Source organism: Phyllostomus discolor, chromosome 3 (genome assembly GCF_004126475.2).
Source record: "Phyllostomus discolor isolate MPI-MPIP mPhyDis1 chromosome 3, mPhyDis1.pri.v3, whole genome shotgun sequence".
Lineage (NCBI taxonomy): Eukaryota > Metazoa > Chordata > Mammalia > Chiroptera > Phyllostomidae > Phyllostomus > Phyllostomus discolor.
In genome coordinates, this window is record NC_040905.2 from 112465716 (window position 1) to 112478728 (window position 13013).

The window sequence follows — 13013 nt, forward strand, 5'->3', positions numbered from 1 at the left end:
GGCCTGCACAGGCCAATGCTGGGGTGGAACCAGGAACCAGCGAGCATGAAATCATTTACTCCTCCGTGCCTGGGTCAAAAACCAGAGGGGAAATAAGACTAAACACAAATCTATATGTGACTTCCATAAGTTTAGAAAGTGAAGTTTTAAAAACCCATGAGGAAAAACTCAATGACCAAAGGAACCATAGTCAGTTAAGGATTAAAACCCGCTTAAAAACATCATTACCTTGAAGGAAAGGCCAAAGGAGTCACTTGGACACCTACAGATGACTCCTGTACAGGCAAGGTCCGCAGTGGGGTTGAGTAAAGAGGTAAGGGTGGGATTGAGCTCTGTTCAGCCACCACTGGGACTCCATCAAATCCCACAGACCCCTCAGTAGGACTTTCATCTGATGTCAAGAACAGGTGATCATACAGCTCATGACAGGGACCAAGCTCGTGGGAGAGTTGAGCTGTGAGCAAACACATTTGTAACAAGATTCTCCTGTTATGTACTTGGTGCATTATCCTTCCTGGCTAATGCATCATCAGCATCTGTGGCAAGCATATGTAATTAGTGATATTGCTGCCAGGTTGACCAAGAGTTTCCGTGGTCAACCGTGGGGAGAGATCAGTTGGGAAAACAGGAATATACCCTCTAAGTCCCTGTGACTGTAGCTCATTGCGACTCAGGTAGGTCCCCCTGCAGGGGATGTCCACGAACGAACCAGGTAATCCTGGAGCCTCATACCAACAGTTGGACTGGTCCCCCCAGGGCAGGGGCTGGGACTGGCACAAAGGGGATGCTGTGTTGCAGGTGGCATTGGATTAGGTGAGGCAGCCCTCTTCCTCCTGAAGTGGGAGAGCCCTCTGCCCATTATTGGCCAAGAAGTGATCAGGGCTACAGGGACACCTCTGTGACTCCCTACCTCCCATCCTCTTCAGGCCTGAAAGATCTAGTTCTCCAACTATGGGAGTGCTCTGGGAATTGCCCTTGACTGAGGAGAGCTGCCCTCATCCTACGTCATGTCCCCTTCCTGGGGATTCTGTATCCTAGGTGATAGATTCAGGTGTAGACAGCTTAGCTGTTCACCGCAACTGCTCTCTAAAGGGCCATCCTGACATACAGCCTAACTTTTCCTTCTGCTGGTCCTGCTTCCTTACTTTCCCCACAAGAGCATCTCTAATATACCTCCTGCATGCTCATCTCCATCTCACAGTCTGCCTCCCTGAGAGCCTGGCCTTCAACAACAGCACTTGTATTAGTTTCCTGGGGCTGCCATGACAATTTACCATAAACTGGGTAAACCAATAGAAATTTTGGGCTTATCACAACAAAAATTTACTGTCTTGCAGTTCTGGAGGCCAGAAGTCTGAAATCAAGGTGTCACAGGGCCATGCTCCCTCCACAGAGGATCCTCCTGTGTCTTACAGCTTCTGGTAGCTCCTGGCATCCCTTGACTTGTGGCCCCATCATGCTGATCCCTGCCTCTGCTTCAGGTCTTCACATGGCCATCTCCCCTGTGTGTCTCAAAGCTCCTTTTTTCTTATAAGGACACTTGTCATTGGATTCAGGGCCCTTGCAGATAATCCAGGACAATCTCATTGTGAGATCCTTACCCTGATGACATCTGCAGAGATCATTGTTCCAAATAAGGTCACATTTTGAGATTCCAGGTGGGCATATCTTTGGGGGTCTCCAACTGAACCCAAGGTAGCAGCCCAGGCTTCCATTTCTATGGCAAACTGTGAGCCCCTGTAGGGCAGGGATCTCTGCTGCATTGTCTCTGGGGCCCCAGGGGCCCTACAGAAGGGGAGATGGCATGAATATCCCAATCTGCCACTGGCTTGTAGAACTGGTGCTGAGAGCAACGCAAGATGTGCAGGGGGAAACAGATCCCATCACCCATGTCAGCTCCATCCCGGCAAACTGCATCCATTGAGAAAGTTCCGGTACACAATAGGAACTCTATGTAGGACTCTAAGAGAGTAGGGACTCCTCCTTTGAGTCCTGGGGTGGGTGGCCATAGGGTGGCTGCAAGGTGCCCAGGTGGGGCTAGGAATCTGTGAGGGGTGCCTTGATCATCACTTCACTGTGTGTTTATTTTGGTTTTGCTCACTTTGAGGCACACAGATGTTTAATGACTTGCCTAAGGCTAGCCCCAGCAAAAAACATGGAGTCCTGTCTACTGCAGGGTTCTAAATAAGGGATAAAATCATGTTTGATCCACATGACTCACAAAACAAAAACCCTTAAGTACTGCATATGTGGTTGTGCGCATTCATATATTCCTGTACAGGTGCATGGACTGTTCCCTCTCTAAAGTAAGTAGTAAAGGCTTAGTGGCAAATAGCAGATGAACAGGAATGCTGGCATCTTATTCTGTGAAGTGGCACAGTGAGCCTTGGCACCCCAAGGACAGGTTGACAGGCTGATTTGTTCAGGAGGTCAGGTGAGAGCAGAGCTGCCTTGTTGAAAAGCTGCTGAGAGTTATAGGCAGTGGGGACTGTTTGATTTCCTCGTAGGAGGTGGAGCCAGGACCAGGGTCCAGGATTTCTGCTTCCTTGGTCACACTCTCCTGCCAACCACTAGCCTCTTCTTTCCCCTTACAAACTTCTGTCCCTCTCCCACTTCTCTCTATCCCTCCACATGTGCCAGCATGCACCCAGCCATGAACTTTGTTGGGTGCTTTTGTCCTCTCTTTGCTACTCAACACTTCCGACCAGCCCACAGGTAAACCATGACATATACAATCTCCCAAAGTGACAATACTTTACTTACTTACATAGTGAGCCACATCCTGGAGTATAGAGATGGTTCAGGGCAAATACCTACAACTGGCCACTGAGATGTTGGTAGGTCTGATGACAGTGGGCCCCACTCTCTCCTGACCCAAGGAGATTCTTATTCTGCCTCTTGCAAGGGCCTTGACTCCCTCCCTCTCTCCACATCCAGACCTGCCAGGAGTCTGACTTGCAGAGGGCAAACTGAAGGCCATTAAACTAAAAGTCAATATTGATGGGATCATGACATTCCTTGATGAGGTACAGTACTAATGGAGAGAAGGCCAACTCCATTAAAACATTCCTAGGCCAATGCCAACACAAATGTATGAAACAGGGCCACTTCAATGAATGGTGATGATGAACTTGAACAGCTAATGTCCTCTGAGCATATACTATGTGCCAAAGCTGAGCCAAGAGCTTTCCCCACATTATGTTGTTTAATCCTCTCAATAACTCTGGAGGGTAGACGCTGTTCTTTTTATTCCTATTTTACAAATAGATCATCCAAAGCTCAAAAGTCAGAGCATTTGTTCACAGAGGCCATGGATTCCTCATAGTATCAATCTGTTCTTTTTTCTTTAATTAATTTTTTATTAGATTTATTGGGATGCCATTAGTTAATGAAATTATATAGGTTTCAGTGGCACAATTCTGTAATACTCACCTGTATATTGTATTGTGTGTTCACCAACCCAAATCAAGTCTCCTTCCATTGCAATTTATTCCCCCACCTCCTCCCTCTGGTAATTACCATATGGATGTCTAGGAAGGGGTTTTTTGCATAATCCCTTTCCCTTTCTCACCAGCCCTCCTAACCTCTCCCCTCTGACAGCTGTCAGTCTGCTCTCTATGAGTTTGTTTCTCTTTTGTTTGTTTATTTTATTCATTAGATTCCATGTATAAGTAAAATCATATGGTATTTGTCTTTCTCTGGCTTATTTCACTTTATACTCTCCAGGTCCATCCATGCTGTTGCAAAAGGTAGGATTTCCTTCTTTTTATGGCCGAATAGTATTCCATTGTGTAAATGTACCACAGCATTTTTATCCACTCATCTACTCATAGGCATTTGGGCTGCCTCCAAGTCTTGGTAATGTAAATAACACTGCAATGAACACAGCACTTTATATATTCTTTCAAATTAGTGTTTTGGGTTTCTTCAGATATATTCTCAGAGGTGGAATTGCTGAGTCATAAGGCAGTTCCATTTTAAATTTTTTGAGGTAACACCATAATGCTTTCCACAATGGCTGCACCAGTCTGCATTCCCACCAACAGTGTACAGGGGTTCCCTTTCCCTACATCCTCCCTGACACTTGTCGTTTGTGTATTTATTGTTGCTAGCCATTCTGATAGGTAAGGTGATATCTCATGGGAGTTCTAATTTGCATTTCCCTGATGATTATGACACTGACCATCTTTTCATATGTCTATTGGCCATCTGTTTGTCCTCTTTGGGGAAGTGTCTATTCAGGTCCTTTGCCCATTTTTAAAAGGATTGTTTGTTTTTTTCATGTTAAGTTTTTTATAAGTTTTGGACATCAACCCCTTATCAGATGTATCATTGGCAAATATGTTCTCCCATTCAGTGCATTGTCTTTTCATCTTGATGGTTTCTTTTGCTGTGCAACATTTTTTTAGTTTGATGTAGTCCCATTTGTTTATTTTTTTCTTTTGATCCCCTTGCCTAAGGAGATATATGAGGTGTGTCCAGAAGGTATCTAGCCATATAATATGAAAATAGAGACATTTATCAAAGAAGATACAATATACAAGAAACATTGTATATAGGACAATGACACCTCAGTCCCCTTCAAAGTAGGCACCTTGGGACCTCACACAATTCTCCCAATCACCATCAGCTGTCCCATTGTACTTTCCTGAATCTCATCAATGGTCTGAAATCTCTTCCCTTTTAAAGGTGATTTTAGTTTTTGGAAAAGCCAGAAGTCACAGGGTGTCACATCTGGGTTGTAGGGGGCCTGAGTCACCTGGGTGATTTCACGTTTCACAAAAAAACTCAGCACGAGATGTGATGCATGGGCGGGCACATTGTTGTGATGAAGCTGCCAGTCACCAGTTGCCCATTGTAGCCTTCTGAATCATCTGAGTAGTTTCTCTGGAGGAATGTTCAAGCTTAACATAAAATTTGATGTAGATTTGTTGCTCTGTTTGCTTAGTCATTTTGAATGTGATGGCCACACAGTACACATGCCTAGTCAATGGTGTCTACACCCCCACTGACTAGTACAGTGAAGTTGTTATTGTTCATGCCTACACATTCCAGTCCACTCTCCTTGGCTGCCAGCTTACACTAATGTTGAGCAAACCATTCTCATTATATTAACAATGGTTGGACTTTTTCCAGACAGACCTTATATCATAAAAAGTATTGCTATAAGAGATGTCTGAGATTTTACTGCCTATGTTTTCTTCTGGCTGTTTTGTTTTGTTTTGTTTTGTTTTGTTTGAGTCTAACATTTAAATCTTTGGTCCATTTTGAGTTTATTCTTGTGTGTGGAGTAAGAAGGTGGTCTAGTTTCATTTTTTTGAACATATCTCTCCAATTTCCCCAAGACCATTTAAGCATCAATCTGCTCTTAATTGCATAGCTGAAAGTGATCGAACAAATTGTATCATATACCATCACCACATCCCTTTCAGGCCTTGCAAGATTCCAAAGTATCTCCTGGTGATGGACCAAGGGTAGAGAAAGGAGGCCTCCGGTCCCACCTTCTCAGCCTCACTCCACTGAGAACCCTGAGGTCCACCTGGTGAGTTGGCCCCTCCAGACCTTGAGCTAGCCCTAGCCCAGGCAGCAGACTATATGTAGAAACTGGACTTGAGTGTGTATCTGAGCCTGGTGGGTACTCTGGGCACACACTCCCCTTGGCCCCTACTGCACTGCTGTGGTTTTCCAGTGGGAAAACCCTAGTTTGGGGCCTAGATTTGGCCTTAGGCTGATCTGTTGCTGAATTTTGACATTTTTGGAAATGCAAGTTGAGCTGGTGGGTTTGGAAAATAAGTCACCTGAGAAAGGGAGGAGCCAGGCCTAGCAAACTAACCTTGTGACAGGTGGCTTTGCCAAACGGCCCAGCATTTAGCACTTGTTTGGTGTACCCAGAGAACTGGAGGAAAGGGAGGGGTATGTGTGCCATAAATACAAATGAGGCTGGTTGACTCTATAAAACAGGGCACAGACACTGCTCTGATGCTTAGAGCTGCTGCCATACCCAAAGAGAGCACACAAGGCCTGGCGAAGCAGAGGCGGCCAAGTTGTTTGAGCACATTTGCAGACACAGACGTCTCCTCAGGGGCTACGGCAAGGCCTGTGGACTCTACTAGTGTAGCAGCTGGCTCAGCTGTGACTGCCTCCATGGGCAGAATGGCCTCAGGCTCTGGAGTCCTGGGTTCTAATCCCACTCCTGCCACTTCTTTGCAGTGTGACCTAGCGCAAGTTGATTAAAGACTCTCAACCTGAGATAGGAATGATGCTGTCATAGTGGTTTTAAAGTATGTCTGCAAATTCCTTGATACTCCTCCCTTCACAAGGTGAACACTAGTTCCCTGCCCTTGAGTGTGGGCCAAACTTAGTAATTCAATTCTATACAATAAAACAGAAGCTGTGGTGTGAAACCTTGGAGACCTGGTTCTAAAAGAACCATTGGAGCCCCCTGACTGCTCCCTCTCCCTCTCATTGATCACTCACCCTCAGGAAGCCAGCTGCCATGTTATGAAGAGAAGTCCACTTGTGAAGAACTGAAGCCTCCAGCCAATAGCTACATGAGGGCACCATCTTGGAAGCCTTTAGATGACAGCAGCTGTGGCTGACATCTCGATGGCAACTCCTGAGAGACCCTGAACAAGAGTAACTTAATTAAGTTGCTCCTGAATCCCTGACTAATGGAAATTGTGAGATAATACATGTTTGTTGTTTAAGTCAGCATATTTTGGGGGTAATTTGTTATATGGCAAGAGGTGACTGATACACCCATCTCAAGGTATTTGTCAGGATTTACTGGGATAATGTACATATACATGAAGGGCCTGAAGCCTGATGGACACTCACTCTGATTAGCTCCTTTCCACTCAGGGTCTCAGCAGGCCCCTCCTCCAGGTACTAAGGTTTGGACTGTGGGTTATGCCCACTCAGGGGCCATCCCTCCTGCCAGGTCCCCTGGCTTCCTCCACCTTACTCCCAGCATGCCTCCTGGCCTTGTCCACAAGAGACTGTAGCAATGGGGGAGGCCTGCTCTCTGTTTGATGTAAAGGATCCAAGAAATCGGTTGGCATCCAGTTTAATCCAAATCATGTGGCAATATCGTATACCAAGGTCTCTTTCCAGATTCATCTTCTGCACAGCAACACTATTGGGATACCCAAAGTGTAAGTCAGTGCACACTACTTCCCACTTAAAACCCTGCAGCAGCTTTCCTTTCCCTTCAGAGTAAAAGCCCCACTGATTACCATGGCTGTAAGCATGACATGCCCCACCCCCACTGTAGGACCATTTATTATGCTCCAAGTTCCTGTCTTCCTCATGCCCATCAAACATGCAAAACCTCTGCACTTTGTTTGTTCCATGTAGAATAGTCTCCTGCTGGACTTTCACAAGGCTGCCCCCTTCCCATTATTTTGAGCTTGACTCAGTGTCTCTTCCTTGGAGCCCCAGCTCAGAGGACTCCAGGTCCTCTCCACCACAGTATCTTATTTTATCCTTTTAATTGTAAGTTAAAATAACTCATTAGCTTGTTCATTGCCTGAAGCCCACGTGGCATGGACACTGCTGAAGAGCAGAGCTTGGCCGTGCTCACTCTGGGGGCCAGAATGGTGCCCAGAACCCAACAGACATGCACATGAATGTTTGCCCACCAAATGACTTTTTGAATATCAATCAAATTCCCTTTGAATGCTTTGGAGACAAAAAATACAATTAAAAAATAGAAAGAAAGTTTGGAGGCAGTTTTCTTCATGAGGAAGACTCAGGCAAATACTTCTATAAAGGGGATGAATCACCTTCAAACTTTCTAACAGTGGGTCCTAACTACATCACAATCACTTAACCCAGGAAGTGTTAGGGGTTTTGTTAGGGCTTTTGAAACACCAGTGTTCTGAGGGGAGGAAATCTTTCTCTGCTTTGGTTCCAGGTAACACATTAACTGGAACATGCTCATTATTTCCCCGTGGCTGTGCTTTCATGGGGGCATTGCCTGGCCAGCTGTCCCTCTGTGGAGACCAGGGCGCTGAGGACTGCACTCTACATGCAAGCCTCCTCTTCATCCACCATGAGGTCAGAGTCTAAGCAAGGGTGATGGAAAGAAGTCAGAACATTTTGAAGTCCTGGGAGTTGGAAGATAGAAAAGAGAGAGAAAGTAGCAAATGGGACCCAGCATGAGGCTGTGTGGGGAGGGAGCTCAGCCAGAGGGCAGACTACAGGGCCATCCCAGAGCAATGAGGCCCAGCAGGTGAGGTGGCCATAGCCTGCAGGGCCAACTGGCAGAGGACTCTGCTTTTACTCTGCTTCTGGGACCTGGGAACTGAACTAAGTGGCTCCTTGCTTTTCTTGGTGCCTGAACATCAACAGAGTCATATTTCCTCTGCTTGAGGTCCTCCCCCTGTTCTCTAAACACAGACCCACCTCCATACTAATTCCCACCCCCTCCAGCCCCAGCTCCTGCTGCTCAATGCATCGCTCCCTTTCCAGTCTTGGCCTTCTCTCTGTTCCCTCATCTGTGAGGCTGCTCCTGGCATGCCATCTCCTGAGAGACCATCCAGGCCTTCCTAGCTAGTCTAGTCAGTCTCTCTCCTTCCTGTAGGGACCCAGCACTGCCACGCCCTCAGCTCTGAAGTGTGTTCTTGATTATCACCTGTCTCTCGTGCTGCAGTGGACTCCCTCAAGAGTAGGAACGTTGCCTATCCTGCCTACCTTTGCACCCAGAGGGGATGCCTAGTGGAGTCCCTGACACTCATCAGACCCTCAGAACATACTTGTGAGTAAAAGTAAGAATAGGAAGCTCTAAGGCTCAGGGTTAATGAAGAATCATTGGAAATACAATGAAAATGATGATTGGAGCTGGATACTTGAGTAAAGGGAGTTCAGGCAAGTCTTGGGCTATGTCTCTTGATGGGTGGCTGTGTGAAGAAAGATGCAAATGGAGCAGGTTGCATCCAGGTGTGCCTGCTGGGTGGTGCTATGGGTGCTGCAGCTGGGGAGGGCTTAGACCCCAGCCCTACCTCCTTATCCTGTCTTCACCCAGACAGTGAGCAGACAGGGAAGGACACACTTGGATGTGAAGGAGAAAGAAGAATACAGTGTGGAGGAATTCATGGCACTTTGGTGTCACTCAGCTTAGCCCAGTGGAGGGGAAGAGCTGGGGAGAACTGAGGGAATGAAGAGGTCAGGAGAAAGTACTTCGATCCAATAGGTGCCCCAGGAAAGTAGATGAGTGAAACTGCTTGGATGTCCAGCTTTCTGGCAGCATTTCCTGTGGCTGAGCCCAGGGCGTCCTGTTTAACCCCACTTCTGTGCATGGCCTGGGGGAGAGCAGCAGCTTCAGCATGGGCTCACTCCCATGCCACAGCAGGGAGAGGTTTGGGGCCAGTCCAAGGAGAGCAGGACACTTGGGGTCAAAAACACCTTATGTGAGGGAATAGGTGGGAGCTGAGTAGGAACAGCATGGGCATAACCAACCAGAAGGAACCCTGCAGTAGGGGAGTAGGGTTCTGGAGGCTCCCTCTGGGCCAGGAAAGCCCTTTACTTGCTGGATTTAGGAAGGTCCAAGGGTCCCTTGGGAGGGGTGGGGTGACAGGAAAGCATTCAGATTTTAATGCCTGGGCCAGCAGTACCAGTGTGTGCCAGGTGAAGTCTGCTGAAGTCTCCTACCTGGCCACCAGCCTTCCATCAATCACTGAAAGACACCATGCTTTCTGGGGCTTTAAAAAAATTATTTATTGATGAAAGAGAGGGAGAGAGACAGACAGACAGACAGAAAGACAGGCAAACATCAGTTTGTTGTTCCATTTATTTGTGCATTCATTGCTTGATTCTTATATGTGTCCTGACTGGCTGCAACTTTAGCATATAGGGACAATACTCCAGCCAACTGACCTACCTTGCCAGGGCTCCCTGGAGCTTTGGTACCCAGTGAAATTCCCTAGAAGTTCCATGACCCCAAACCCCTCCTCATCCTTCCAAGGTCAGCTCAACTATCCCATCCTCTGGGTGCTTTCCTGACCCCAAGGCTAGTCCAAGTCCCTTGGTCCACGGCAAATGCTTATCCTTCCCAGGGCCTGACTTTGCTGCCACGTATCTTAGTTTGTAATTTCACAAGGATGAGTTTTCCACTAAATTCAGTCGAAAACTGCTATTTTTCTACCACTCTATTATCAACATCTCATTAAATATGAGATGGTGAATGGTTAAGCAGAAGATATTTAAGGACTAAGTAGACCATTTAATGGACTAAGTGGGCTTAAAACACCCACCCTGTTATGAATCTCATGATCTTCCTTGGCTATGAATTCAGGTAGGGGTACCACTCCTGCAGTTAGAAAAACATGGGTTCTTAGATAATGCTGAGATGTTAGATAAGTAACAAACAGCCCATGTGGGTTGGCTGTGAGGAACACAAGATCCTGCTAGACATTATAAGTTCAAAGTTTTAATTTCTGGGGACCAGAACTTTGAAGTCCTGGCCTAGCACAGTGCAAGATTGCCCAGGATGGCACTGCTGTGTTGATAGTATCTTTTCAGGACAGACATCTCCCATACTCACTGGCAAAGTCACTTCCCCATCCTCAAGATAAAAAGCAAGGGTGGAGGCAAAATAGATTCAAAAGAAGTGGTTTAGACTTTGTTTAACAGATTTCTGGCCAAGATGGAGGCATAGGTAGACACACTTTGCCTCCTTGCACAACCAAAATTTAAAAACAACATGACAACAACAAATTTAAAAACAAAAAACAACAAGAACTGCCATAAAATTGAACTGTATGGAAGTCCAACAACCAAGGAGTTAAAGAAGAAATGTTCATCCAGACCAGTAGGAGGGGTGGAGATGGGCAGCCGGGGCGGAGAGGATGAATGGCAAGGTGGTGGCTGGACGACTGGGTAGGCAAGATGGAGGCTGGAGGTCCACATTTATGTGCAGATAAACCAGGAGGAACAACTTGGGAGCAAGACAGACTATGCAACCTAGGGTTCCAGCCCAGGAAAAGAAAGCCTCAAAACCTCTGGGTGTAAAAACCTGTAGGGGTTGTGGCAGTGGGAGAAACCCTAGCCTCACAGGAGAGTTTGTTGGAGAGATCCATAGGGTCCTAGAATGTACACAAACCAACCCATCTGGGAATCAGCACCAGAAGGGCCCAATCTGCTTGTGGGTAGCAGGGAAAGTGACTGAAAGCACCAAGAGCTGAGCAAGCGGCACTCTTCCCTCTTGGGCCCCTCCCCCACACAGTGTGTTATAATGCAGCAAAGTGGGTTGTCCCACCCTGGCAAATACCTAAGGCTCTGCTCCTTACAATGTAACAGCTGTACCAAGACAAACAAATATGGCCCAAATGAAAGAACAGATCAAAACTCCAGAAAAAGAACTAAGTGATGAGGAGGTAGACAACCTATCCAATGCAGAGTTCAAAATACTGGTAATCAGCATGCTCACAGAAATGGTTGAGTATGCTCACAAAATAGTGGAAAAAGTGAAGGCTATGCAAAGTGAAATAAAGAAAAATACACCAACAGTGACCAGAAGGAAACTGGGACTCAAATCAACAGTTTGGAGCAGAAGGAAGAAATAAATATTCAACCAGAACAGAATAAAGAAACAAGAATTCAAAACAATGAAGACAGGCTTAGAAACCTCTGGGACAACTTTAAACATTCCAACATCTGAATCATAGAGGTGTCAGAAGGAAAAGAGGAAGAGCAAGAAACTGAAAACTTATTTGAAAAAATAATGAAGGAGAACTTCCCCAATCTGGCAAAGGAAATAGACTTTCAGGAAGTCCAGGAAGCTCAGAGAGTCCCAAAGAAGCTGGACCCAAGGGAGTGTACACTAAGGCACATCATGATTATATTACCCAAGATTAAAGATGAGAGAATCTTAAAAGCAGCAAGAGGAAAGGAGACAGTTACCTACAAAGGAGTTCCCATTAGACTGTCAGCTGATTTCTCCAAAGAAACCTTGCAGGCAAGAAGGGGCTGGAAAGAAGCATTCCAAGTCATGAAAGGCAAGGACCTACATCCAAGATTACTCTATCCAGCAAAGCTATCATTTAGAATGGAAGGGCAGATAAAGTGCTTCCCAGATAAGGTCAAGTTAAAGGAGTTCATCATCACCAAGCCCTTATAATAAGCAACTTATTAATATATTATAATAATATAATATGAAATGTTAAAGGGACTTATCTAAGAAAAAGAAGATCAAAACTATGAACAGTAAAATGACAACAAACTCACAACTCTCAACAACTAAACCTAAAACAAAACAAACAAACAAACAAACAAACTAAGGAAATGACTAGAACAGGAACAGATTCACAGAAATGGAGATCACATGGAGGGTTATCAGTGGGGAGGGGGGGAAGGTACAGGAAATAAGAAGCATAAATGGTAGGTAGAAAATAGACATGGGGAGGTTAATAATAGTATAGGAAATGGAGAAGCCAAAGAACTTTTATGACTTATATGTATGACCCATGGACATGAACTAAGGGAGGGGAATGCTGCTGGGAGGGCGTTGCAGGGCAGAGGTGAATAAAGGGGAGAAAAAATGGGACAACTATAGTAGCATCATCAATAAAATACTTAAAAAAAAACAAAAGAAGGCATTTACTGAAAACAAAGTGGAGGGCAAGGAGGAGAAAGAGCTTGAGGCATCAAGGGAGCATAAATTAATGAAGAATATGGCTCCCTGAACTGCTCCCAGTGTCTGGCTTATATAGGGATCAGTTGTTCATGCAGGTGCACAGTAGATTTCTTTGCTTTCTAGGTTCTAGCCTTAAGCTGGTATCAACCTGCACCTGTGCAGAGTGGAGCTCTGTGCTTTCGTGGGCAGGTGTCAACCAATGCATGCACAAAGCAGAACTCTTTAGGAAGTCTCCACAGAGAAATTTTAAACTTATCTAGGAGAGGCTCAAAAAGAATAATTGAAGAGCATTCTCATCCATTTAAGAGATGCTCTGCCTGTCTCACCATGGCTCACCTCTGAGCCCCTGTCTCTTAGCACATGGGCGTGATCCATGTCT

At 45.8% G+C, this 13013-nt stretch overlaps 2 long non-coding RNA genes across 3 annotated transcripts in view; one reads left to right on the forward strand and one right to left on the reverse strand.

The window, feature by feature from the left end:
* Positions 1-11398, reverse strand: part of LOC118499592 — an 18667-nt gene extending 7269 nt beyond the window's left edge. For both annotated transcript variants that reach the window (XR_004902090.1, XR_004902089.1), the window contains exon 1: positions 11385-11398. This is a non-coding gene — a long non-coding RNA (uncharacterized LOC118499592). The remainder of the gene's footprint in view (positions 1-11384) is intronic.
* Positions 1-12728, forward strand: part of LOC118499593 — a 19166-nt gene extending 6438 nt beyond the window's left edge. Inside the window, exons 2-3 of the long non-coding RNA XR_004902091.1 lie at positions 2240-2249; positions 12718-12728. This is a non-coding gene — a long non-coding RNA (uncharacterized LOC118499593). The remainder of the gene's footprint in view (positions 1-2239; positions 2250-12717) is intronic.
* Positions 12729-13013: the final 285 nt, after the last annotated feature.